Consider the following 27,308-nt stretch of genomic DNA (forward strand, 5'->3'; position numbering starts at 1 on the left):
CTAACGTCATCACATCAAACATCCTGCCTGCCACAGGTGGGAGCCTGTTAAGTCAGCTGACCTTGCCATTCCTTTCCATGTGTATCCTGCTGGAAACAGAGCATGGCATTAGCCACTATTTTCAGAGCATCTTCTCATGGGTTCTCGTTCTGTCCCCAAGCAAGGATATTCTTGGAATGTGGAGCACAGGCCTCTAGTGCTTTTTTTTCTGTTGAGGGGACAAAGAAGGCCAGTTAGGTCCTCCTAATGCAGATGACAGAGGAAGGGCACAGGAGTTTTCCTGTCTCCCTTAAAGCAAGAGAGGTTGGAAGGGGGGCTAGCAGCTTCCCCCAAAGCCGGGGCTCACAGTATTGCCAATTGCAAGTGTTCAATTATTGTAAGTCAGGCCCCAAGAATCATGAGATTTTAAAAAAATAATTCACTTTGTATACTTTTTTCTTGCCTTCTGTTTTTTAAGCCTTTGAGCTCACATTTTCAATCTTTTCTCTGTAACCATGGGGGCTATAATCTTTCTCTTTTAGAAAAAAATGAAAGCTGAGCTTTGTATGTAATCACATGACTCTGGGAGCTGGGGAATCTAAGAAAAATACCAAAATTAACAAGACTCTCAATACTATCATGAGTATTGGCAACACCATGCTCATAACTATGAAACTGTACCTGGAATCTTCCCTCAATAAGCAATCAATTAAAACAGAAGGTTTAACAAAATAAATACCAATAGTCTCCAAGTATTAAAAAAAGAAGCAATGCCTTCATATTAAAAATGGTCCTTCAGTGGTTCAGCTTTAGATAATATAACATGGATTCAGGAGCCATTATAACCCTTAGGCAATATTTTACTGCTATTTTGTAAAAGAGCCTGTTTCAGTTTTATATTTTTTCACACTCCTGTATGGCCCCTTCAAGCAGGCATCGACCCTTGCCCATTATTAGAAATAATCCTTGTACATTAGGTTTTTTTCTGCCGATAAAATTCATCCATGTACAGGGGCACGGTAATACAGGGGTTAAAGTGAACACAAATGTTGTGCAGGGCCCTCTGTGTTAAGAGCTGATGTTAAGGGCAGCACAAAGGAAGCCATTTGCATTACACACAACCAGTTTTACTGGTCTTACAACACCCAGGAACTATGCTAAATATTATTGAGCGTCTTCTACTGGCATTTTATTAACTAACATTTTCCATATACAGTCAGAACACACCCGTAATTCTCTGCACATGGATGAATTTCACACAAAGCTAAATTGAATTTACAAGAGATTTCCATTTTTACAGTAAATACTCTGAAGCCCAGTGGGTAGAACCTATAGATAGGTACAAAAATGGCATTTAGATAGTTATCCCCAAGGATATTATCCCACTAGAGGAAATATCTCATCATGGCAATATCACAAAGAGTGTTCTATATAAAAAAATATTTTTACTGTCCCCTGATAAGTTCATATATTTAAAATGTAGATCATTTTTCTACCTTACGATTCTTCTTAAATATGTGAAGAAGAAAAAAACAACAGTGTGTCTTGAGACTGGCAACTGTTGACCAGATTCTAGAGATGAAGTAAAGTCCTCAGTGTTGTGATTGTACTTGATGTGGGTGCAGCCTGTACATTGGCCACAGCAGGATGCTGGAACTGGGTGCTTTATAATGGCCAGTGTTCATTTAGTTAATAGTAGAAGCAGCAAGAGCATTCAAAGAATGATTTGCCTATTGTTAGTTTGGATACGTTTATCGTAGGAGGCACTTTCCTACCATGGATGTTCAATTCAGCAAGGTCCATCATCTTATTTCATTTGCAACGACTCTATGAACAAATAGAGGCTTTCACAGCCTCTAGCATTCCAAGTGCACTGCTGTGATCTCAGTCTCTTTCAAAGTGGTGTTATGCCTGAGGTGAATCCATTCTGCAGAGAAAGGCAAAAAAACCCAAAAACCCTCAGAATCTCTGCCAATCTGAGGGAAAATTCCTTCCTGGCCCCAAATATGATGATCAGTTAGACCCTGAGCATGTCAGCGAGACCCACCTGGGAAAGAATTCTCTCTAGTAACTCAGAGCCCTCCCCATCTAGTGTCTCATCTCCAGCTGTTGCAGATATTTGATTGGGTATGGGTCCTCTCTTCCAACCTCTCTTGCTTTAAGGGATGATTTAATTGGGTATGGGTCCTGCTTTTGAGCAGGGGGTTGGACTAGATGACCTCCTGAGGTCCCTTCCAACCCTGATATTCTATGATTCTATGATTCTATGATTTGCTTATAGCAGTGGTGGATGGGCCATATGCCACTGTAGGCCATTTCATCATAGCATCCCCTCCATAAACTTATCAAGTTCAGTCCTGAAACAAGTTGAGAGAAGGCAAGGAAACAGGAGACGATAACCAGGTACTCAACGATGGCATCACTGGTACTCCCTTCTTACACCCTCACAGAAGGCCCTGGTTTCTATAAGTGTATGATCAAGATGGGGCTCAGATTTTCTCTTAATTAGAGCCAAGTTTGCTCAAAAGTTTCGCAAACCTTTCAGCAAAACCAGGGCTGCTTAACATTGTAATAACGCTCAAACCCAATAGATTCAGCATGGTTTGGGATTCCATGATGGATGTTTCATACAGCTCTAAAAGAAATCTTGAAGAGCCATTGCTTTGACTAGAAGAGGGAAAACATTATTTTTGCTAGGGTGGATGGCTTGCCACACTGTTCCCAGACAGACACTTATGGGTCAGTCTGGCCCCATCGAAGTCCGTGGGCGTTTTGTCATTGACTTCAATGGGGCCAGGATTTAGACCCTGAAAAAGCAACATTTCAGAAACAACCTTCTTGGTAAAGTAGAGTCTACAAAAACAAAAATCTACCTGCTTTCCAAGTAGCTGAGGCACACAACACATTACAATTGATTTTCATAAGCTGTAGCATACTTTATACCCAGTATTGCAAAACACTTGACAGAAAAAGTAGTTCAGCTATCGGGGAAAAAAAGAGAGAGCGTCCATGGGGAAGTGACTCAGAAGAAGGGAAAGAGTTCCCAGATAGAGGAAAGTAAACGAGTGACGTCCCCTTCCCTTCCCACCTCAAACTGTAGTGAGTCAAGGGGAAGGAACCATCAACCTAGTAAATGTTCTCAGCACAGTTGGGTGCTGGTCAATTGCTGAGACTTCTGGGTCCTAGTGCAGTCCAAATAATTAATAATAATCATAACCTATAAAAATGACAAATTCTGTGCTGCTGCATCGCCAACATTCATCCAAAATATTGATTATATTCATGTAGAATATAAACACAGGTACTATCACGATAGTAAAATGTCTTGGCATCAATATATTTGAAAAAAAGAGGTTTCAGCTTCACCTCAGTATTTATTTCCCTCCAAGCGCCTCCTCAACTTTGCCTCAGAATTTGTGCAGCAGCTGAGGATTTGCTCCTTCTGTGGCAATACTCTATTCCATTGGTATTAATTTTTCATCATGTAGCAAAATCAGCATTCCCACAGACTTCTAACTTTGACAGGGAAAATAAAGGTCAGAAGTGTTTTTCCTTTTGACTGTAAATCATCCTTCAAGGAGTTTTTGTGTCTCACAGTGCAGCTTGCCAGTGGCTGGCATGCCTTTTTGTCACACTGCCTGTGAGTTCATTAGTTTTCACTGTATAAAGCAAGTCCGACAGACTACATTTGGGTCACTTCAGGTGAGTGCATCCAGTATCACCTGAACACCTGGTCAGCAAATGACTTGACATTGCTGTGAACTGACTGTGGTGTTCAGTAGGTAACATCCCGAAGAATTATGGCTGATGATAATCACTGTACAGACTGTGAACACCCATTCAATCACGTCCTCAGCTTGTTGACAAGAATGGCAGGTGCTCTAATTTACTGTTTAAATATTATGAAATGAATTGGTGGCTTCGCCAGCTCCTAGTCAGCCGGTCTCGTATCACACACACACATACAAAATGTCACAATTGTTTGTAACCGGCAACCTTGTTGACAATCTCAGCAGAATCAAGTATAGAATTGGCACAGAGACTGGCCCATCCTCTCAACTTTCTCTGGGACACAGATGAGGCACATTGGTAGGGAAATGTGGGGTAGCTGTTATCCATGCTATACCTGATCTGTGGATAAGCCTTCTGCCCATTAAGCTTGAAGTTTGGATCAGGTCCTAACGGGATCTAAGGTAATCTAGACTTGGGTAGCACCTCTTCTTCCAAACCTCTAAGCATGTAAATTAAATCAATTTAAACTTGCTTGGGCTCAGTTAGATTCCCCCAGACTTGCATCCACTTACTGATATGGATCTTACATCCCATTACACTTCACCTCTAAATTTGACCATTGAGTCTAAGGTAAATTAAATCAATTCACTTCTCTTTCCTGAGATGCAGAGAACACTGCAGCAGGAAAAGCAACTAACAAGAAAGTACGTAAGTTAAACTAGTGGGTAATTCTTGGAATCAAAGCAGACGTCTCCTGTAGGTAGAGGTTTTATTTTTTTTAAGTGTATCACATTGTAAAGTTTTCCCAGATTAAAAATGTGACAGGCTGGTTAACCATTATTTTAAGAATGGTTTAATGACTGGTGCTGTTATCAATAAGCATGCAAGGCTGGTATACAACAATTCTGAAATGCTGACACTAATTCTACACATTTTGTATAACAAGCTGATTGTAATAGTTTTCATTTCCTGCCAGCACAGGGAGCTGGGGGGAAGTGCTGACTCAGGTCTATTTTCTCCAGCAGCTGAACATGACTCTCTGAAGACTTACTTAAACAAATAAATATACTCATATGGCATAGAAGGTGCTTTGTTTATTGTTCTTTTTCAGTTGGGTTACCCTAGGAGCAAAGCATTAATAAATGACAACAGAAAATTCTAGCAGGGAGTCCAAAAGGAGGGTGCTCTTTGTTGTTTTAAAAGGCACAGCAATATGTTGAGTTATTTATTTATACAGACTGCCTATTATTCTGTTTATTACTTTATTTTAATGTGCTCTGGCTGAGCAGGCACATGGTGGTTTAAAGAATAAAAAAATCTGCTTCTGAACAGTCTGTCACCATAGGTAAAGTGCAGGACAGAGCCTGTTCATAAGACTTGACCTCAATAAAGCACTCTCTCTGGGAATTACATGAGGTGATTTTACCACTGCACTCTTTCAAGCCTGTGCTCTGTTTAACAATCAGCTGAAAGCCTGGCGAATTTGGTAGCTTTGCTTTAAGGAATTTCCTTAAAGAATAAACTCATTGCTTCTGGGTCATTTTATTTTTTTTCACGATTTGTAGCTGAATTTAAAACTAGAGAATATTAATGAAAACAAATGGCTGTCATTTGTGACACATACATTTGTCTTTTTACTGTTCCTGGAAAAGGAATGATACTATACTAGCATAAAGTTCAAAGAAGAAATTGAGATGGCAAATTGAATTTATAATACTGGCATCTATTTCCTAAAATTTACAAAAGTCAAGATAAAGTGGCTCATTGTGTAAGACACTGAGAGCTAGACTGTGATATCGTTACTCGTGCTGAGTGCTACCTTACTCCACAAGTAGTTCTGCTCATTTCAGTGGGTCTGCTTGAGGACTAAAATACCATTAAGTAGGGGTATCACAAATACAGACTGAAAAAGTTATATTTAAGTTACCCTTTCCCCCTTATCTATGGCCAGACCATGGGATGGGATAGCATTGATTTTCAGATAATAAATTCAATGGGAATTTCTGCTTTAAAATCAGTGGCTTGACATGGCCCCTAAGCTTTTCAGGTAGTTTGGGAGCACACAAATCTTTTTATATCTAAGAATAAATTCTGATTCTAAGTGGCCTAACCATCTGCAGGTGAAATCTTAATACAGGCCACCACAATATACACTATTATTAATTTAGGGTAAGTCCACATTGCAGACAGGGGTATGAATGGCTTGTGTAGACATACCCAGGCTTGTTATGCTCTAGCCAGCTCACGAGAAATAGAAGTGAGGATGCCGCAGTGCTGACTGTCTGATCCTTTTGAGTACGTACTTGCTTGTACAGACAGTGCTAAAGCCCACACCATTGTACCCTCACTTCTATTTTTAACGAGCTAGCTAGACTACAGCTATTGGGGTTATGTCTACACAAGCGGCTATTCACAGCTCTGGCTGCAGCATATACCATTATATACCATTAGAGTTAGCTAATCTCATACCCTGATGAACTCTCTTGTGTGTGCACGCGAGCTGTGGTTCATTTCCAATGAAACTGAAACTCAGAATACTCTGCCAGTGGGGATTATCAAACACTCTTGGTGACTTGACCTTACTGTCCACCATTAGGATGAGAGATTTTTCAAGTTAAAGGAGACGAATAGTGATTTATAATGCCTTATATAGTTAAGTATTTACTAAATAAAAGCCAGACTGTAGTACCCTTACTCACATTGAGCAGTAACTTATCCCGCAAATCAATGAGGCTACTTATGAAGGGAATGCTTCATGTGCATAAGGATATCACAGTCTTGCCCTCCGTGTGTTATGCTGTGTGTCCCCTCCATTTTTCATTTCTAGCAAATATACTACCTCATTGTCCAGTTGCATTTCCTGTCTGAACAGTATCCTTTCTTTTACAGGAACAGTTCAAAGACTATATAAGCATCATAAAAGACAGCTATTTGGTTTCACTGAAACAAAGTATATTATATTCTGGCCCTACATGTGGGGGTGGGGGGGGTCTGTGTATTTAGACAGATAGCTGACACGGGGAATGAGATTTAGAGAAATTCCCCCATTATTTTCAGAGAGATTTAACAGATACAAACATATAGGGTGTCATGTACTTCTGTACCAGAACTTTGTTTGTACAAAACTTGCTTATACATACCAGATGAGTTCATCAGAAGATCTTCTAATGCTCTTCTCGGTATGGCTGTTAGGTTGAAATAAGGCATTTTATACACCGTGCCATCTACTGGCTAAACAGCATAATACAATTTAGGATTCCATTACATCTCTTCCTTTATGTTTTACATTCCTACCATATACAACAGGGGTGGCCAATCTGTGGCTCCGGAGCCACATGCGGCTCTTCAGAAGTTAATATGCGGTTCTTTGTATAGGCACCGACTCCGGGGCTGAAGCTACAGGTGCCAACTTTCCAATGTGCCAGGGGGGGCGCGCTGCTCAACCCCGGCTCTGCCACAGGCCCTGTCCCCACTCCACCATTTCCCGCCCTCTCCCCTGAGTCTGCTGTGCCCTCGCTCTTCCCCCTCCCTCCCCCAGAGCCTTCTGCACGCCACGAAACAGCTGATTGGGAGGTGCAAGGAGGGTGTGGGAGACGCTAATGGGCGGGGCTGTTGGTGGGCGGGAGTCGCTGGGAGCGGGGTGGGGGAACTGATGGGGGGGCTGTTGACGTATTACTGTGGTTCTTTGGCAATGTTCATTGGTAAATTCAGGCTCCTTCTCAGGCTCAGGTTGGCCACCCCTCATATACAACATTTACACTATCACAATACCTTTGAAGTTCAGTCCGTATGAGTCTGTTAAGTGTCTCTGAATAGTACTGTTTTTTTTAATTACACAATTTGACCATATAACAACTTGGTCATCTGCAATGACTGGTTGTGGTTGCTTTGAAATCCTTGAGTCATCATCATCTTGTTCTGCATATGTCATCCACAGAGTTTGCTCTGTTTGTTTTTTGGGGTTTGGGGTGGGGGTGGGGAGTTGAGGAACAAACTGTAGATGTTGACAGTTTCTGTTGAACTCTCCATTGTTGGTCTTGATCACATATGATCTGGGTGCTGAATTCTTTTTCTTTATGACATCTGGAGTTGTCCCTCCCTTTTGTCCATTCAATTTCACATGAAGATGGTCACTAGGTTCTAGATCTGGTAATTCTCTAACAGAGTGATGTCTGTTGTAAAAGTGTTCATAAGCTCTTTTAAACTTTTCATCTAGTTTGGCTACCCTCTTCATGTTTGGTCACTTTGGAGACAGATTCTGTTCCAATGTTGGAACAGTAGTTCTGAGTTGTCTTTCCATCAGGAGTTGCACTATGACCAAATAGAAGACTAAATGACCAAGAAGCACCAGGCAATCATTACAAGTGACTGTCCTTTTCACTGTGCTGTTTAGTCATATATGTAACCCTTCTGCCCATCAGAGTTGGCAGCAACAAGGGCCGGGTTCAGTATCTAGGGGTTTCGTTTCAATAACACAATGCAAAACCGGCTCGAGCCCCCACCCAGTGACCTGGGACAATTACATACCACCCACCTGGGCGCTTCTACGAGGCAATACTTCCCCTCTCACAAGCACAAAGTCTGAGTGTAGCAAAAGCCTTTTAATAAAGGAGGGAAGCAATGCGGCATTATGTTGGGGAAACACCACAAACAGGATTCATAACACCAACCATGAGCAAAAGACCCACCCCCAAGTAAGTTTGGCAGTGTTCTTTTCCCCTCAGGGTCTTAAGTCCAGCAACCCAGTAGTCACCCCCCACACACACAGAGTTTCTGTCCTTGATCAGTGCAGTCCCGCAGAGTTCAGAAGTTCATCTGCAGAGTTTACCTCCCAGCCTGGGTGGAAGTGGAGGGAGGTATGGGTGGCATCTTACATGATCCGCTGCTCGGGTCGACGGCCGAGTGCCATGCATCTCCATGGGGTTCTGCTGCAGTCTTCACCGTCAGCTGCACCTCTCCGCCAGCCATCCTGCTGGCCACTCCTCTCTACCAGCCACCCGGCTATCCGCTCCACTCCTCTCTACTCTCCGCTAGCCATCCTGCTGTCTGCTCCTCTCTGCCAGCCACCCAGCTATCCGCTCCACTCTCCATGCTAGCCATCCTGCTGTCTGCTCACCAACTCGTCTTCAGGCCCCTCCCCGCACACACGCACACTTAACACAGCTCTCAGTGATCTCAGCTTTTAGTAACTTCAGCTCTTTAGTGATTTCAGCTCTGCAGCATATAACAAGACTCCTAATGGAATTAAAATTAGCTCTGTTATTACACAGTGGAGAGAGAAGGGGTCAAAGTAGCATTTTGGGCCCCCCCACACCTATCCACAGCCTCTCACAATTCACTGGGTTTTGGAATCCATGTCCCTTACCTAGCGAGTGCTACTTATTTGAGGGTGAGTCCCTCCGACATAAAATGCCAAGTACAGTTCTACTGTCCTTGATTCACATAACCAGGATAACAACCCTTTATTACTCCTGCCCCCATAACAAAGAGACTGGGGATCCCAGAGCAACCAAAGTGACCGTTTGGGCAAGCAGTCCATCATGCTAGGCAGGGTGGGTGTGCCCATGCAAACCAGATCAGCACCTAAAGTCTTTTTCCACAGCTCACCACCAGATGTCAGGGTAGAGCTCATTCTAACTCTGCTTACCCAAATAGAAGACTAAATTACTTAGAAGCACCAGGCAATCATTACAAGTGACTGTCCTTTTCACTGTACTGTTTAGTCATATATATAAAACAGCAAAATATTCTGAAAACATTTTAAACATAATATATTCCATGTTAGCTGTTGTTGGTGTTGATCTATAACTCAGAAGAGGAAGGAATGGATCTTCCCGCTGTAGGATTTTCTTGGCTATCTATACAACTGTCTGTCTCTCCATTTGCTTGTAGGCAAATGTGGGCTACTGCTAATATGACCAAAATCATATTTTGTTCAGAAGGATTTAAATTTTGCTGCAGTGAATAAATTAATAAATAAATTTGTTAGTTTCTAAGGTGCCACAAGTCTATTGTCCATCACTAGTTGTTCTGGAATACCGAAATAAGCAAAAGATAACCCTGTGACATATTATGTCTTTCAAGTACATTATTTCTACATACCTGGAAAATTAGTCCACCAATGACCAGATAATGATGTCTTCTGAATTTGCAGAAATCTGCAGTTAGTCTCTTCCAAGGTCTGTCTGTTAGAGGTATTGTTATTAAAGGTTCTTTGTGTTGTGTTGTGTTGGTCTGTTGGTTCTTCAATATTCACATGCAGATGCTTATTCTTTATGTCCTTGCTGATGCCCGGCCACCACACTGACTGGTTAATCCATTCACAGTATTTATTTTTTTCTCTTCTGCCAATAGCTTACCTTACCTGATCACTCTTGTTACAGTGTGTATGGTAACACCCATTGTTTCATGTTCTCTGTGTATATAAAATCCCCCCACTGTATTTTCCACTGCATGCATCCGATGAAGTGAGCTGTAGCTCACGAAAGCTTATGCTCAAATAAATTTGTTAGTCTCTAAGGTGCCACAAGTACTCCTGTTCTTTTAATCCTCAGTGTCCTTCATGGAGGAGATTTAGGATTTCTCTTCTCATTTTGTCTGGAATTACAATTCAGCTGTCTTTAATCATGAGTCCATTTGATTGGCTTAATTGTCCACCTGCCACAAAATGGTCTTTTGTTGCTTCCTTAGTGTTCTTTAGGTACTTGGTCCAGCTGTCCCAATGTATCTTAGAAGTTTCTTAGAAGCTGAATGTCTGTCAAGGTTGCTTTTTTGTAGCTGGTGTAGACTCTTTTCTGACACTGGTCTGTAAGTATCCACAGCAGCCACCATCCACATATGCATCTGCATCATCTTCAAACTCACAGGTTGTTGAGAGCAATGCAGGACTCCATGAGTGTCTACTGCGGGCTACGAGCAGCAGTGGGCAGCTGGCGGGGGGCAGCCAGCAGGAGTGGCGGGGGAGCGGCGGTCAGCAAGGAGCAAGTGTTCAGGTGGAGCAAGGTAGGTGTCTTCTTCCCTGGGTGGGAGGTGAACTCACACAGATGCACCTCTGAACCCTGGGTCCTCACTGACCAAGGACAACCACTGTGAGTAGGGTATGGTGACGGAAGAGAGAGGGGCACAGTAAATGAACTTTTGGTTGTAGAACTCAAGAACATGTGGTAGAAAACACTGCCCCATGCACTCTGGGATGGGTGTCCTGCTCACAGTTTTATGATTATTAATCCTGCTTGTGGCATTTTCCCTAATTAATGCTGGGTGACTTCCCTCCTTTCATTAAAAGTTTTCTTTTCTACACTCAGATTCTGTGCTTGCGAGTGGGGCACCGAGGGGCGGCATGTAATTTTCCCAGGTTACAGAATTGGGGCTTCAGATGGTTCTGTGTTGTATTTTTGGAAAGGAACCCCTAGATATTTAACCCGGCCCTAGTTGCTGCCGGCACCACCTGGCAGAAGGGTTACACTTCTACTGTCTCAGGCTTAACACTAATTCCATCTTTATTATCTGTCCCAAAAATTCCATTTGGGGTAGGCGGAAAATGCATTTTTCCTTGTTTAGTCTGGACTAAAGCTGATGGATTAGGCTCAGGACTCTGTTGAGAGTTTTGTTATTCTTCCATTGAAAATTTTCATGTCAGAATATCATCCATGAAAATGAGAGCTCCATTTCTGTTCCTTAACAATTCTGTCATCTTTCTTTGGAAAATTTCAGGTGCACTGATAAAATATAATGTTCAAAAGCAAAATCTCTCAAAGGGCGTGATAAATGTAGTTAGTTTAGCACTTTTTTTGGCTAAAGGAATTTTCTAGAATCTGCTTGAGGCATCTTGCTTGGAGTATACTGTAGCTCCTTTCCTTTTGGGGAGGAAGTCATCCAATAGTAGGGGGAAATATTTTTCTATTACAACTGCTTTGTTAAGTCTTTTAAGATTCATACAGATTCATATTTTTTTCCATTTTTCTTTATAACTGGTAACATTGGGACACACCCATGTTGTTGACTCAGACATTGGCATAATCAAGAGAATCTGCTCCATTCTCTTTAACTCAGTATGAAGTAATGGGATAGAAATCCTATGTGGTGAATGAACACTACATGGTTCTGCATTGTCTCTTAATGTTATTTGTACTGGATTGTCTTTCAAAAGTCCAATATCACCAAATATTCTATTAAATTCTTCTACCTTTCTCATTAGGCCCATCATGGCTGCCACTCACAGGGCCAAGAGGCTGTTGGTCTGTGGTCCTTTGATCACATAGACTCTGAATGCATAGCTTTGTCTTTGTAAGTTGTTTCTGTGGTGAACTGGCCTGGGCAGTGCAGAATGCCTCTAGGGCTAGTCAGAGCTGTGGCAGGTGACATTAGCTCTGGAAGGGGTTGAAGGAGACCGGAGATGACTGTGACAACAGCTACTGAGTCAATTTTTAAAGTCAATAATCTTGCCATGAATATTCAGTTTCACTTTCCAGGAAACCTCTATGTCAACAGTAATAGATCCCAGAAAAAATGGCTCTTGATTGTCTGCAATATGAATCAACTCCTTAACTGACTTGATGTGGCAAACAACAGCAAAATGTCCATATTTTATGCATTTATTACAGTGTGTGCCTCAGGTTGGATATGCATCATCTCTTGGGATGTGACTTTTTCCACACCTTGTGCATGTAGGCTGGAATTTGTCCTTTGTAGTCTGGGAGTTCTCTGTCTTTGTCTCAGGGGTTTTATTATAATGACTTTTAACACTCATGTGTTTTGTATACAATTTCTAAGCCAGTTTCAGGTTTTTTAGGTTTGTCAAGTTGCTCTAGATTTTGCTGTCTGCAAAGAAGGAAGCATAGCATGAAATAGCAGCGTGTGACATTAGATGAACACTTATAACACAGATGAAGCTTTTACTCCTGAGCGCATGCTGCACCAAAAAATTTAAAATTCTGCGACAAAAAAAAAAAATTCTCTGCACAGTATTTTAAAATTCTGCAAAATTCTGCAAATTGTATTTGTCAAATAAATGTGGAGGCTCCAGCATGGCAGTGGAGAGCACAGTCCACTGGCTGCACAGAGGTGGGAGATCACTGTGCCCCCCCACAGCTGGGACATACACTCAGCGGTGAGGCCACACCCAACCCTGATACAGCGCAAGGACCAGGCCTGCCCCAGAAACACCCCAGGGCCCTGCCCCTCCGTGCCAGGTGCACAAGGTGTGGGCAGGCAGGCTCAGCAAGGCAGGATGCAAGTGTGCAGGAGCTTAGTATCGGGTGCGGGTTGAGAGGGCTCTGTGTCGGCTAGTCTGGGTGCAGGTGGCTCAGTGGGGGATCTGGTTGCACAGGGACTTGTGGTGGGGGCGGGTCTGGGTGCAACGGTAATGGGGCTCTGCGGGGGAGTCCACATGAAGGTGGTTGGGGCTCAACGGGAGAGGGTTTGGGTGTTGGGGGGATAAAGCTTGGCAGGGTAGTCTATGTTTGGGAGGCTCAGTGAGGGGTCCAGATGCTGGAGGAGTGGGGCTCAGTTGGGTGGGGATCCAGGTGCAGCTGGTTGGGGCTTGGTGGGGTGGGAATCCAGGTTCAGGTGGCTTGTCAGGGTGCTCCAGGTGCAGGGAAAGTGTGGCTCATGTGGTGGTGGGGTTCTGAGTACAGAGTGGTGAGGCTTGGCAGGAGGGTCTGAGTATGAGGGTGTCTGGATGCATGGGGTTGGGCAGATGGGAGAGCAGCTTCCTGCACATGGATCCTTCCCCCTGCAGCTGAGGAGTGATGGGTGCAAGAAGTGGGGAAGGGGGGAGTTTGCAGACCTTCCTGAAGCTGGGGGAGAAATCTGGGGATGGGTCTCACCTGGCCCTGGATGCCGTGCAGGGAAAGAGGAAGTCCCATCCCCCCCAGCCCAGCCAGGACTAGCAGCTGAGCCCAACGCAGGGTAGGAGCCCCAGCTGGGTCTTCCTCAATCCCACCCCCTGCCCCATAGTGATTTACCTCTCTGCCACTTGCTCATGGCACCTGAAACATACTGCTGAGGAGGGTTGCATGACCACTTTCGTGGCTTCCCCATCAGAAAGTCATTTTTCTGCGGAGAAGCAAAGAAATCTGCGGGGGACATAAATTCTGCCCATGCACAGTGGCGCAGAATTCCCCTAGGAGTGAGCTTTTATCTTTCAACACATGTGATCCTGATTTACAGAAATGAACAGTGGAATAACAGCAGTGGTAAATTATGGTGCAAAATGAGTGACAGGCCTTGTATTCGTGTACAGCTGAAAGGTACATTTAGTCCTGTAGTTGTCACTGGCATGCAGTATAATAAAGTTTGCCATTGTATCGGAGAAGTAATTAATTCTTAATTACCTTTTGTAATAATATACCGGCTAAAACTTTTCACTTGAAATCTTCCTAGGTAAATATCGTTGATTACACTCTTGACATGGGGAATGAACAGGGGAAGAGAGAGGAGGCAGTATAGCATAAGGTGGCAATCTGCTGACTGCAATGAGCTCCAGGAGGTCTCTTCAGAGGAAATAAAATCAGAAGGAAATCACACTGAGTAAAATTCACCCCTGTGCAGAGGGCAGTGGTCCCCAGTTTCAAACTTTTAAAGGTCATGAGTCAGGCCCCAAAACATCATGAGAATGGCATAAAAACCATGAGATTATAAAAAATAATAAATTGAGGCCTTTTTTTAAACTTGCATGCTGATTCTGAGTCTTTATCGTTTCAGTTTCTTAAAAGTTTCTGTCCCTCAGAGTTGCAGAGAAAAGCTTGTTAATTAAAGCTGGGATTCTCATGTAATAAAAAGACTCCAGGAGCTGTGGATATAGAAAAACATGGTGAGATCTTGATAAAATCATGACTTGGCACATTGAGAGAGCCAGCAGAAGGCCTGTGCATGCTGGAATCACTTCAAAATAAGATTTAATAGGCTTCATGCTGGCTCCTTGCATGGGGGGAAATTTCATCTGGTTTGAGTGGTTGTTTACAGGGCTAGTAGCTGACAGTAGGGAATATTGGTAGAGATGTCAGTGGAGCTCCCCAGAAAGATCCATGCTATTCTAGCAGTAACTGGAAGGGGGGAAATCATTTCCTGAAACAATAATGGTGTGAATGGTAAATAAAGCATTGGCCACGGTGACAGAGAGGTGAACTGTCCTAATGCCTGGTGTCCAGGGGTTTCACAAGTATGTCCTCTGTAAGCAAAGTCTGGGTAATCTGATAAAGCAAACCCTGTTTAGTCTTTATTTTCTGAATAGGGAGATAGTAGGGACATGAACCACTATTTCTATACTGTCATCATTCAAAGATAAAAACATAAAGGTAAAATAGCATCTAATTCAGGGGTTCTCAGGACAAGTTATTTGGTGGCCTCAGAGTGCAGCCACCAACTCTTGCTGGTGGCCGCTCTCACACTTCTTCCTAAAATACTTTATTAGCTTAAAAAAAATAAATATGCACATATACCTGTCCAAGTCACTATAATTTATTTATTGCTAGCTAGTAAGTCTACTGTGAAAAGTGATATTTACATACATATAAAGTATCACTTTTCACAGCAGACTTACTCAACCCCAGCAAAATCTGCTACAAAGGACCATTGAAATAATGGTTAGGAAGAGAGTGTTAATCAAAAAGACAAAATTCAACATGAAATAGAAGCGCTCCCCCACACCACCCTGCACTCCCTTGAGACAATTTAAAAACACTAAGGTGTAGACTGAGCCTTAAGGTTCAGTCCCAAGTAAGGGGTTGACATAGCTACTCAGTCCCAGGATGAGGCCAAGGAAGGAATCATAGGGTATGTCTACTCTGCAATTAGACACCCATGGCTGGCCCATGCCAGATGAATTGGGCTAAGGGGTTGTTTCATTGTGGTGTAAGCATACAGGCTCAAACTGCAACCTGAGGTCTGGGTCTCGGGTGACCAGACGTCCTGATATTATCAGGACCATCCTGATATTAGGGGCTTTGTCTTATATAGGTAACTATATCCACCCTCCACAAGAAAAAGTGTCCCGATTTTTCACACTTGTTATCTGGTCACCCTATCTGGGACTCTCCCACCTTGCAGGGTCCTAGAGCCTGGGCTCAAACCCAAATGTCTTCACCGCAATTAAACAGCCCCTTAGCCCAAGCCTCACTATCCCAAGTTAGTTGGCAAGGGCCAGCTGTGGGTTTTTAATTGCAGTATAGACATACTTTGTGTCACAATTCCTGTCCAGCTCCAAGGAAATAGCTATTTACTGCAGTCCTAAAAAGGACATAACTTGCTACACCCTTTATCCCAGCTCAGCTCTGCTAGCTGGCACTTTGATGGGACAGGGCCAAAGCTCTAACCATGCCCCTCCCACAACTGCAAAAGTTGGTAACACTGATTTAGTCATTCAGCCATTTTCCTGCATTGAAATTAATCACCAAGGGTCACATGACAGCTAGCCTGCCATGATTGTGCAAGGCAGTGAGTGAAAGAAGCTTGCTCATCCTTGCATCCCTGTACCAGGGCAGTCACAATCACATTTCTTGTGCTCTCTAAATGCAAGGGCCAGAGAAGTATAAACATCACTATACACCCTCAAGGGGGAAAAGCAGAGCCATGACTCCTCCCAATTCTTTCCTGCCTTGGCAGAGTGCAAGCAGCACACGTTGAGCATAGATCAGGGGTGGGCAAACTTTTTGGCCCGAAGGCCACATCTGGGTGGGGAAACTGTATGCAGAGCCGCAGCAGGGGGTTGGGGTGTGGGAGGGGGTGCGGTGTGCAGGAAGGGGCTCAGGGCAAGGGATTGGGGCAGAGGAGGGGTGCAAGGTGTATGAGGGGGCTCAGGGAAGAGGTTTGGGGTGCAGGAGGAGTGCAGAGTGTAGGAGGGGTCTCAGGGCAGGGGTGCGGGCTGTGGGAAGGGGCTCAGGGCAGGGGGTTGCGGTGCAGGAGGGATGTGGGTGCAGTAGGGGGCTCAGGACAAGGGGTTAGGGTGCAGGAGGGGTGCAGGAGAGGGTTGGAGTCCAGCCCAGCGCCGCTTACCTAAAGCGGCTCCGGGATGGCAGCGGCGCGCACCGGGGCCAAGACAGTCTCCTTGCATGCCTGCCCTGGCCCTACGCTGCGCTGCTCACCACGTCCCTGCGCAGCCCCTGCGGGTGGGGGGGGGGGGGCACAGGGCTCCGCGCACTTCCCCTGCCATGCCTCCAGGTACTTCCCCTGAAGCTCCGATTAGCCGCAGTTCCCCGTTCCCAGCCAATGGGAGCTGCAGGGACAGTGCCTGGAGACAAGGGCAATGCACGGAGATCTCTGCTCCCCCCACACACACACCCAGCCCCAGGTACGTGGTGCTGGCCGCTTCTGAGAGCAGCGCGGGGCACGCGGCACCACGGGGTGCAATCCCAGGGCTGGATCCAAAGCCCTGAGTGGCCAGATCCGGCCCGTGGGCCATAGTTTGCCCACCCCTGGTATGGACCATACCTTCAAAATGGAAGAGGAGGAACTACCATGATGGTAGTCTGCTTGTCTGTGTGTTGTGTTGTGCTTTACCAGTGCACGTGTTCCCTTTGAAGGCTGCTTCTTATAAAGGCACAGAAAAGCTGCAAGTTAAAAATTAATTCACAATTTCACTATCTCCTCTCCTGCTTAGGGCTACTGATTTCTTAGGCCTTATCTACACATGGAAATTCACTGGCATATCCCTACCACTACCAGTATAATTATACTGGTATAACTCCCCATATGAACACATTTGCTGAAACAATAATGCCTTTTCATGGTCAAGAGTGTAACTCTGGAGAGGTTTGGGGCCCTAAGTTAGGCCAGTAATAGGCAGAGAACGATGTAACCTTACTCAAGTCAAACCTCTAAAACTCTGGAGCTTTGCCCATCACTAGTATCTTCTCAGAGAGAACAATAGCAAATTGTCTTTTTAGTACCATAAAGCCAACAAATGTCATATGTATCTACTCTTCTCTGTTTAAGATTCAGGAGGAATGATGCAGACTGAACAATCTGTGTGAGCTTAATGGGGCCAGGGTCAGCTGAAGACATGCCTTTTTCTATTAAAATATATTGTACATACATATATTTCTCCTTCCTACTGAATCTGGTGAGGATTTGATGCTCATGAAGGAAGGACAGTACTCAAGGCTGAAGTCATATTTATTCACAGAGTATGCACAACATGGATATCAGCATAAACAACCCTAAATCACACAACAGTTGTGCCTCAGCCCTCTCCTGGATGAAGTCTCATTAGTGTCCAAAGAGTAGTTCAAGTTCCATGACCATTCAATTATTGTTATCTGTGGCACAAGATACCAGTTTGTGCCAGCTGTGGAAATGTTGTCTGTGACATGGCCATGTGTCTCCTAGAAAGTGGACTAAGACCACCACCTCCTTTCACACAAATCATGAAATTATCTACTTTCAGTAACAACTTCTGACGTGAGCTAGGCTAAAAACAATCCAGTGATGAAAGTTTCCATATCCTATTATCAAATCCTTTAAGCCATTCAGACCTTCCACTCCCAAGCTTTGGATATAGAGTTGCAAGGGCTTCTGGAACCTATATGTTACCACGACACGGAGTGTACACTCTGCTGCACAAGGGATGAAAAGGGGAGAGGTTCATACCCATTAGAGATTGTAGACAGGAAGGGGATGGCTGTTACCAGGCAGCCATCTGCCCTGTAGGTCTAATGGAGAAGGGGAGCATTTGGCAGCCCACCAAAGAGAAGGAGGAGGAGCCTCTTCCACAAAGACAGTAAGGGTGTGTGCAGTTTGAAGGCCCTGGTTGAGAGGGATGTTGCCTGAGGGAATGGACTGGCTGGGTGGGAAGGAGGGTGCTGAGTGCAGTGGAGGATGTCAGGTGGGTGCTAGTCTTGCATGGGAGGCCTTGTCAGGTCAGGGGAAGTAAGAGTGCCAGGTAGTATAGACATATGTGGGTGGGTTCTGAGAAGAAGGGGTGCCACCTTTCTGTCAGCCTTCATATGATTCCTGGGGAAAGGGGAGAAGGCATATTGATGAATTTTACTTTTTCAAGACTGATGTGAGACTTTACCAGTCCAAAAGTGTTATAGATATTGTGCTGTCTTCAAAGAGGTAATGATTTGTTTGTTATAAGGAAGCCAAGGAAATTGCCACCCCCATCTCCTCAACTTGGCTCTAAATCTCCACTAATTTCAGCCAAGGAATGCATTTTTCAACCCTCTCCGTATGTTTATCCATAGTTTATATTATCATTTGCTAAATATATTACATCATGCTATTTACTTCATTCTGCAGCTTCAAGACCTTTGTGTGGCTTCTCAACGCCCTACAAATTTGACATATAAATCACTGGAAAAAGGCTGACATCCCATGGTTTGCCTGTTTAGCTTTCCAAAGATTTCAGTAGGAAAAAAGCCACAAACTGTGACTGTTCACTTTTCTGCCACTCAAACAAATTATTTCAGCTAATAGGGCTGAAAATGACAAAGATCTGCAGTAGGGCTAAAATGTTCAAATTTACCTGAGGTACTTAGAGTCAGATTTTCAAAAGTATTTAGAAGTCTAAAGCGTCAGATAGACTCCTTGTGGTATTTTCAAAAGCTAGGTGCCTAACTCCCTTTGAAAGCAACGGGAATTAGGCACCTAACTTGCTTAGATGCTTTTGAAAATCCCACTAGGTACCTATATGCATCTTTAGGGACCTAGATAACTTTAAAAATCTGGTCTCTAACTTTGTATTTAGGCACCTATATTTAAGTTGCCTGGTTTTCATAGCTGCTGAGCTGTAGGAACTGAGCGGTCGCAACACCTCTGAAAATCAGACTACTTATTTAGGTGCTTAAATTAATGCACCTTAAATTAATGCAGGTTTGAAAATGTTAGCCTGTATATCTACTTTATACACACACACACACACACTTATTAGGAAGCATGCTTTTAACTGTTTAGAGTATACTTACTGTACCATATCATTATGTTATAAAGCCACTTCACCAGCCTGTCCACAAACAAAGTCTATAATGATTATAGAGATTTCTTCTCCCTGGCACAACCAGGGCATATGGAATGAAGTGAAGCATATTAAAGGTGAAAACAAATTACAGTAATGTTGTTAAAGTCACACTAAGGTTTTACTGCTTGATTAAACTCTCTTTGGAACATGTCTGTTCCTAAACATTTATGGGATCTATTCTCCCTAGGAGTGCACAGCATGTGACTGTATAGAGAGGTGATGTCATCTCACATTAGCTCTAAGGGAAGCACTCTGTCACCACAATGAGATCTTGCTGAAGAGTGGCAGGAGCTGCATTTGCTCCACATGTTTAAGTCTAAGATTTCCAAAGGGTCCTTTGTTTGGTTCAGTCTGACAGACAAGTTTGGTTGCTTATAGGTGGTGGGCCTTTAGTTTCCATAAGAATGCTATACTGGGGCTTAACAAACCATCCATGATATAATAGATACAATTAACTTAGATTAGAGATATCAAAATAAGTAGGTATAGCATGGACTAAAGAATCCATCTTTAAAGCCTAGGCCAGAAGATTTTCAAAGAAAATTACGGAGAAAGATAAAAGTGAGGTTTTGTCAAGAAGTCACTGGGAACTGGTAGAAATAAAAGGGCAGATAATGAAGAACTGCAATCACCAGCAGTTACAGGATAAAACTTTAGGAAGGGGAAAAGCCACTGAAGTTAAAGCTGATGACCATTATTACTTAAGGATATGAAATGATTATGCTATTGTTTGACCTGTAGATGATATAAGGAATTGAAAAAGAGCAATTTGCCAGTTGCCCTTCCTATCAGGTACCTTCAGCCACTTTTAACACAGAGTTCCCACATGACTACTCTAACTCAAATTTACAAAGTAGGTAAGTGTTAAGACTTTGTTTTCTCTTTGGGTTTCACCTTTAAATTTCCAAGAAATCTGACTATCTAGAGGGGTAGCTGCCATTTTGTGAGGCACAATTAATGCAGCATGTTGCAAAAGAGACACTCACTATGCTCTGCTCATATCTGTTCAGAATGCTGCTGAAAAGGGCATTAGGAAATTAAACTGTAATTCTATCCCCCGCTTCTTCTGGGAGGTATTGCACTAACCTCACTCTCCTAAAGCCAAGTTGCTGCCCCAAACAAGTGTCAAAAAGCCACTTCAGACAGTCAGTGTAATTGAATTTGTATTCACTGTTTGTTATTTTTATTATTGTCATCCCTGGAAGGGATGACTTAGTGCTGTGAGCATCAGATTTTACATATCTTGACACTCTGGAACAACAGATTCCACAAATAGTGGCATGGCTAATTCAGTCCTTCACCCTTCTCTGTAAGATAAGCTTAATATCATGCGTGTTACTGTGGCCCCAGTTAAGTACTGGGATATACAGAAGAGGTGGCTGTGTAGCTCCTGAGATGGGCAGTGGGCCCTGCAACAATTTTTATAGTGGTGGTGCTAAAAGCCATTGAACACAACTGCAAACCCTGCATCTGAGGGAAACCATTTCACCCGAACACCATTAGTTCCAGCACCCCTGGAGATGGGTCAGATTTGTGCTATTTCCAATTAAGTTCAGCAATATCCTGGAGAACAAAATTAACTTCATATTCAGTATATGGCTCTGGAGCAGTTTCTGCAGCCCCTGCACAATTGCAGTTTCTTATCACAGTACAAAAAACAACTGACGGCCCACAGTAAATTATAAACAAACAAGTGTGTGTAAAGCTTTAAGATCTACACATACCATCCCTTCAAAATACACAGTGATCTGAGTGACCATCATTCACAGTTATGTTTTCATACACAAAGAGCAAGGTCTCATTCTCCATTAACTTAGGCCAGTGTAAACAAGAGTAAATCCATGTACATCCATTGGCCTTCACTACTGTAAGTGAGAGGATAATTAGGAATAAATAAAATAATTTTATTTTTAAATTTAAAAAAAAATAAGAAAGAACAAAAATAAAGTCTGTATGAGACTGGTGTAAATTGGAGTAGTTCCACTGAACTCCATTGGATTTAAACTGATTTACACCAGTTGAGGTTCTGGCCCAGAATATGCAGGTCCTCTGTAGCAGGCAAGAGCAATTTTGAGAATAAAATAGTTGTTGTCTTTGTAGAACTGTGAAGCTGCAGTACTTAGTTTGGCATTGGAATAGTTCTAGACTAACTTTACACAGTGTCATTAGTCAGTCAGGGGGAAGTTTGAGGACTTACAGTGTCATTAATCAATACATATTAATTATTTGGGGGTGGTTAGGGACTTATGCACAGCTTCATTAATTATCAATTATAATTTTGGGGTGATTGGGGCAAGGATTTTATGTCACAGAGTCATTAATGTTTAATTATGCGAGGAGAGTTGAGGGGAGTTAGCAGTGGGTCATATTCTGTTTTCCTGTATATGAGTTAGAGCAGGGGTGGGCAAACTTTTTGGCCTGAGGGCCACATCGGGTTTCTGATATTATATGGAGGGCCGGTTAGGGGAGGCTGTGCCTCCCCAAACAGCCAGGCATGTCCCGGTCCCCACCCCCTATCCGACCCCCCGTGCTTCTCACCCCCTGATGGCCCCCCCGGGACTCCTGCCCCATCCAACCCCTCTGTTCCCTGAGGGCCCCCCGAGGACCCCTGCCTCCTTGCTCCCTGCCTCCTTACTGTGCTGCCTGGAGCACCGGTGGCTGGCGGCGCGGTTGCACCAGGACAGGCAGCTGCGCCGCGCAGCACAGAGCACCGGGTCAGACTGGGCTCTGCAGCTGCGCTGCCCCAGGAGCTCGCTGCTCCGCCACCCAGAGCATTGAGCCGGCGGACCAGTGAGCTGAGGCTGCGGGGGAGTGGCCGGGGCCAGGGGCTAGCCTCCCGGGTCAGGAGCTCAGGGGCTGGGCAGGACGGTCCCGTGGGTCGGATGTGGCCCGCAGGGTGTAGTTTTCCCACCTCTGAGTTAGAGTGACTGGGCATCCCACTATTACCAGGACCATCCCGATTTAGGGCTTTGTCTTATATATGCAACTATACCCCTCCCATCCACCCCCAAAAGTGTCCTGATTTTTCACACTTGCAGTTTGGCCACCCTAACACCAGTATAAAACCTAAGTAACCCCAAATCACTTCAGATTTACACGAGATTTACGCAGTGCAGAATCTAGCCCATTGTGCTTCACAATGAACTGCTAACTAGTTGGGAGTAGCTGGGGTCATTAATGATCCCTTATGATTGTTTGGGGCAGCTGGCTGGTGTACTGTGTTCTTGTTAGTTAGGTGTATAGGTTATGGGCCCAGACAGAGCAATCTGCAGCCATGTTTACTGGAGCCAACCCTCTCCCATTTCACTTTATTTACACCAGGGGATCTCAAACTGGGGGTTGGGACCCCCTCAGAGGGTAGGGAGGTTATTAAATGGGGGGCACGAGCTGTCAGCCTCCCTCCCAAACCCCGCTTTGCATCCAGCATGTATAATGGAGGTAAATGTATAAAAAAGGTGTTTTTAATTTTCAGGGGAGGGGGGCCGCACTCAGAGGCTTGCTGTGTGAAAGGGGTCACCACGACAACAAGTCCGAGACTCACTGATTTACACGGAGGTTACAGGCGTTTTTTGGAGGGGTGTCGGGGGGCTGCTTTTAGGGCCCCTGGTGCAATTGCCCCCCTTTGCTCCGCACTCCCACCACCGCTGGGGCCAGTGACTCTCCCCAAGGGGTCGGGCTGCAGGATCGGGGGGGGGGCCCGATCCCCTCCGCGCTGCTGCTGCTCCCCCGCCCTCGGATTATGCGCTGAGGGCCAGGCACCCGCCCGGCAGCGAGGGAGGCGGTGGCCGAGGCCAGGTGGATGTTGTGTGTCGGGCTCTGCGTCAGCGGCGGCGGCGGCAGGACACGGGCTGGCGTCAGAGGCCGCCGGGTGACACATTCTTCCTCCGACAGCGGCTGGGAGCCGGCGCTGGACGGAAGCGCGGGGGCCGGGCGGCGGGGGAACGTGCTGCTGTGCAGCGCCCCGCGGGGCCGGGGCCGGGGCCGGGCCGGGGGGAGGCCCCGGGGAAGAGGGCAGCCTCACCCCCGGCTGACCCGGGTGAATCATGCTGCTTCCAGCCGCCTCCTGGGGGACACAAAGGGCAAACGCCGCGCTCTTTGTTCGGCTTCCCGGGCCTCAGTAGGTTTTGCGAGCGCCGCAGGGGGCGGCGGCGGCGGCGGCACGTCCTGCACTCTCCGGTCCCGCCGCCCCGCCCTCCGGGCCGCTGCCTACCTGCAGCCCGGCCGGGTTCCCGCCATTGTCCGCTGGCCGCCTCGCTGGGGATGTGCGGAACGTGCGGGCTGCCTTTGGCGCGTCCCGGGGTTGCCTTCCAGCCCGGCTGCTAGGTGGTAACTCGCTGCGGATCCTCGTGCTCGTTACGTGCTGAAATGTAAAGGGACTGGCAAAAAGCTTTTGATTACACAGGCTTCTCTCGTGATACCTCTGCCTCGGGCAGGAATACATAGCCTGGGCAGTGAACGGAGCATGTAGCCACACAAAGACAGGAAACACACCATGACGGTGTTGTTATTCTGTATGATTATTTTTACAGAGCCCCATCCTAATAACACTTCGCACCCGAGGGGAGGGTTGTGAAAGGAGAAGCAGGTTTCTCTGAGCAACACGTCCGTGCTGCTTTGCTTCTGTCCCTAGCCCTGCAAATAATTTATTAGCATTATACAGTAAACTCCTCTAGTTTGCTGGATTTTTGCATAGCTGAAAGAGTATTGGTTTTGACATGCTTAGTTTAAACAAAATATCTAAAAGCATTAGATTTTTCAAATGGAACATCAAACCTTTCCTAACTGATAAATTTCAGAGGAACAGCCGTGTTAGTCTGTATTTGCAAAAAGAAAAGGAGTACTTGTGGCACCTTAGAGACTAACCAGTTTATTTGAGCATGAGATGAAGTGAGCTGTAGCTCACGAAAGCTCATGCTCAAATAAATTGGTTAGTCTCTAAGGTGCCACAAGTACTCCTTTTCTAACTGATAAAGTGTTTCAGCCCTAGGTCAATGTTGTCTGGGACTGAAAAAGTGAAGGCTTCAGGCTGCTTTTATAAAATGTTTTCTCTGTTTTCAGTTTCATATCATATTTCTGTGTTACCCAAGCATTTAATCCCTCTGTTTTTTCTTACTCTCAATTTACAGTTATTCTTCAGGCACATTACAAAAGATGGGTTTTATTACAAATGGGTGAAACAGCCTGAAATGCCCTCTACATAATCCTGTGGGAAATTCAATTAGGCTCAAATTCTGGGGATCGGCACACAGTTGAGTCCAGAAAGGTGTACTGTTCTCCCGCTCAGGGCACTCTGGGAGTCATTTAAGGGCCATTACTACTGAAGTCCTGAGGCTGTGGACACAGTGTGACTCTGTAGCTGCAATATGGGCCATCTCTAGGAGGGGAAGGATGGGAAGATCCAGGAAGCAGTTATCCTGTCACCCTGTTCCCTCCTGTATTGGCGTACAAAGGTCCCCAAGGAACTGAGCTTTGTGCTGTATGTGAGGACTAAGTACACTGTGTTCCCCCTGGAATCTTGCCACCTCAACATGCCGCTGGTAGGAAATCCTCCATGGCCTGAGTGCCAGGAGCTAGATTTCCCCTTTTAATCTGAATAGGACCTCTCCTTTAAAAAGAGTCAACTAGGCTTCACTTAAAATAAATTGACTATTCACACATTTTTTGAAGCTGATAAAATGAAGGGCTGAATACAGATACAGGCTATTTTTGGAGGCCTATTTAAATCTTGGAGTTGTGGGTGCAGCTCACCAGAGCAGTGAATGGGTCCGCCCTTTGAGGTAAGAGAAGGGCCACAGAATCTTGAATTTTAGTGATAATGGAAGACAATTATGGAGGTTGGAATCCTCCCTCCATAGAATAAGTAAAGGCATTGGTGCTGGGGGTGCTACCATACCCCCGGTTTGAAGTGGTTTCCATTATATACAGGGTTTACAGTTTGTTTCAATGGCTCTCAGCACCCCCATTATACAAATTGTTCCAGCACCCCTGAGTAGAGGGTAAGGCAATTGGTAAGTACAGGTAAAGCAACAGCTCTGCTCCACTAATTTGCCTCAAATCTGATTTGGAGAGGTCACTAGGGGTAATACTACTGGGGTAATGCTACTAACTCTAATACATACTGGGTCAGACCAATGGTCCATTTAGCCCAGTGTCCTGCCCTCCAAACTTGGCCAATGCCAAGTGCTTCAGAGGGAATGAACACAACAAGATAATTATCAAGTGATCCACCCCTGTCATCCACTCTCAGCTTCTGGCAGTCAGAGGCTAGGGACACCCAGAGTATGGGGTGGCATCCTTGACCATTTTGGCTAATAGCCTGTGATGGACCTCCGTGAATCTAATTCATTTTTGAACCCAGTTATAGTTTTTGCATTCACAACATCCTCTGGCAACAAATTCCACAGGTTGACTGTGCGTTGTGTGAGAGAGTGTTTTACTTTCCATATCCACTCAGTATTTGTTCCCTGCGGTGAACTGCCAACTAGGTTGCCAGTTAGTGGTAGTTTTCCATTATGTGTTTACAGGCTGAGGGCCTCAGTTTGCATATAAATTTCCTGGGACAAATAAATGGTCAATCCATTCTCCCTTTGTCAGATTATAAAAATGTAGCATGTTGTTGAAGGTGGATCCCTGTTAGATTACCTGTCTCTCAAACTCTCCTGTTTGTCATCCGTTTTCTCTGTTGTTTTCCCTTTTATTTTATTTTTGTATAGCTCTCTGCACAGTGGGGCTCTGATTCTAAGTGGGGGCTTTGAGTATTACTGTTATCACTATTATTTATTAGTAGTAATATAATCCCATTACAATCTATTGTAACTATAATCACAAAACTAGGGGGAATGAAAAGCTATAATTTGATTATACATTATTTTATGCTAACCTTCAAATCCATAGCAGATATATATGAAAATAAGCAGAAATAATATTTATAATAAAGCAAATACATTCATATACAGTGAAAGCTGTGTTATTGGGCCCTGTACCAAACAGCAAGCTCTATAACCCAGGATTTCTAATCTTCATAGAAAGTCTGATTTATAGTCCGGTTGGTGTGGGGCCAGCAGGCTCCCTACTGGCTCTGCGTGGCTACCTGGAAGCAGCGACATGTCCCTGCTGCTCCTAGGCGGAGGCGCGGTTAGGTAGCTCAGCGCACTGCTTCCTCCCTCAGGTGCCGCCCCCAGAGCTCCCATTGGCTGTAGTTCCCAAAGCCAGTGCTTGGGGCGCAGTGGGGGCAGCACTCAGAACAGCCTAGCCGTGCCTCCACCTAGGAGCAGCAAGGACAGGTCACCACTTGCGGGGAGTCCCCCGAGGTGAGCGTCGCCTGAATCTAGCACCCCAAAAACCTTTCTGCTTCCCAACTCCCTGCCCCAAGCCCCCTCCCACACCCAAACTCCCTCCCTCTTAGTTAACCAGAATTTTTCACTTATTGGCACCCCCCAATCCCCAAACATGCCAGATAAAAAAGCTTTTACTGTACATGAGACTATACAAACCAACTAAGTGTCAGATGTCTTTAACTCTAGATAATCTAAGGTATTAACCATAATAATCAATAGACCCATTTGTCTGACAGATGACACTTATATCCTTTTAAAGTGGATACATGGGTACCTGGATAAAGAAATGAATGTTGTCCTTTCCC

At 44.8% G+C, this 27,308-nt stretch overlaps 1 long non-coding RNA gene across 1 annotated transcript; it reads right to left on the reverse strand.

The window, feature by feature from the left end:
- Positions 1–4,787: 4,787 nt before the first annotated feature.
- LOC125631860 (uncharacterized) lies at positions 4,788–24,239 on the reverse strand. Its single transcript, XR_007355084.2, has 4 exons — positions 23,877–24,239; positions 14,046–14,503; positions 9,814–12,531; positions 4,788–8,946 (listed from the first exon to the last, which is right to left on the reverse strand). It is a non-coding gene; the product is annotated as an uncharacterized LOC125631860 (long non-coding RNA).
- Positions 24,240–27,308: the final 3,069 nt, after the last annotated feature.

The sequence above is a fragment of the Caretta caretta genome, chromosome 2 (assembly GCF_965140235.1).
Source record: "Caretta caretta isolate rCarCar2 chromosome 2, rCarCar1.hap1, whole genome shotgun sequence".
Classification (NCBI taxonomy): Eukaryota; Metazoa; Chordata; order Testudines; family Cheloniidae; genus Caretta; species Caretta caretta.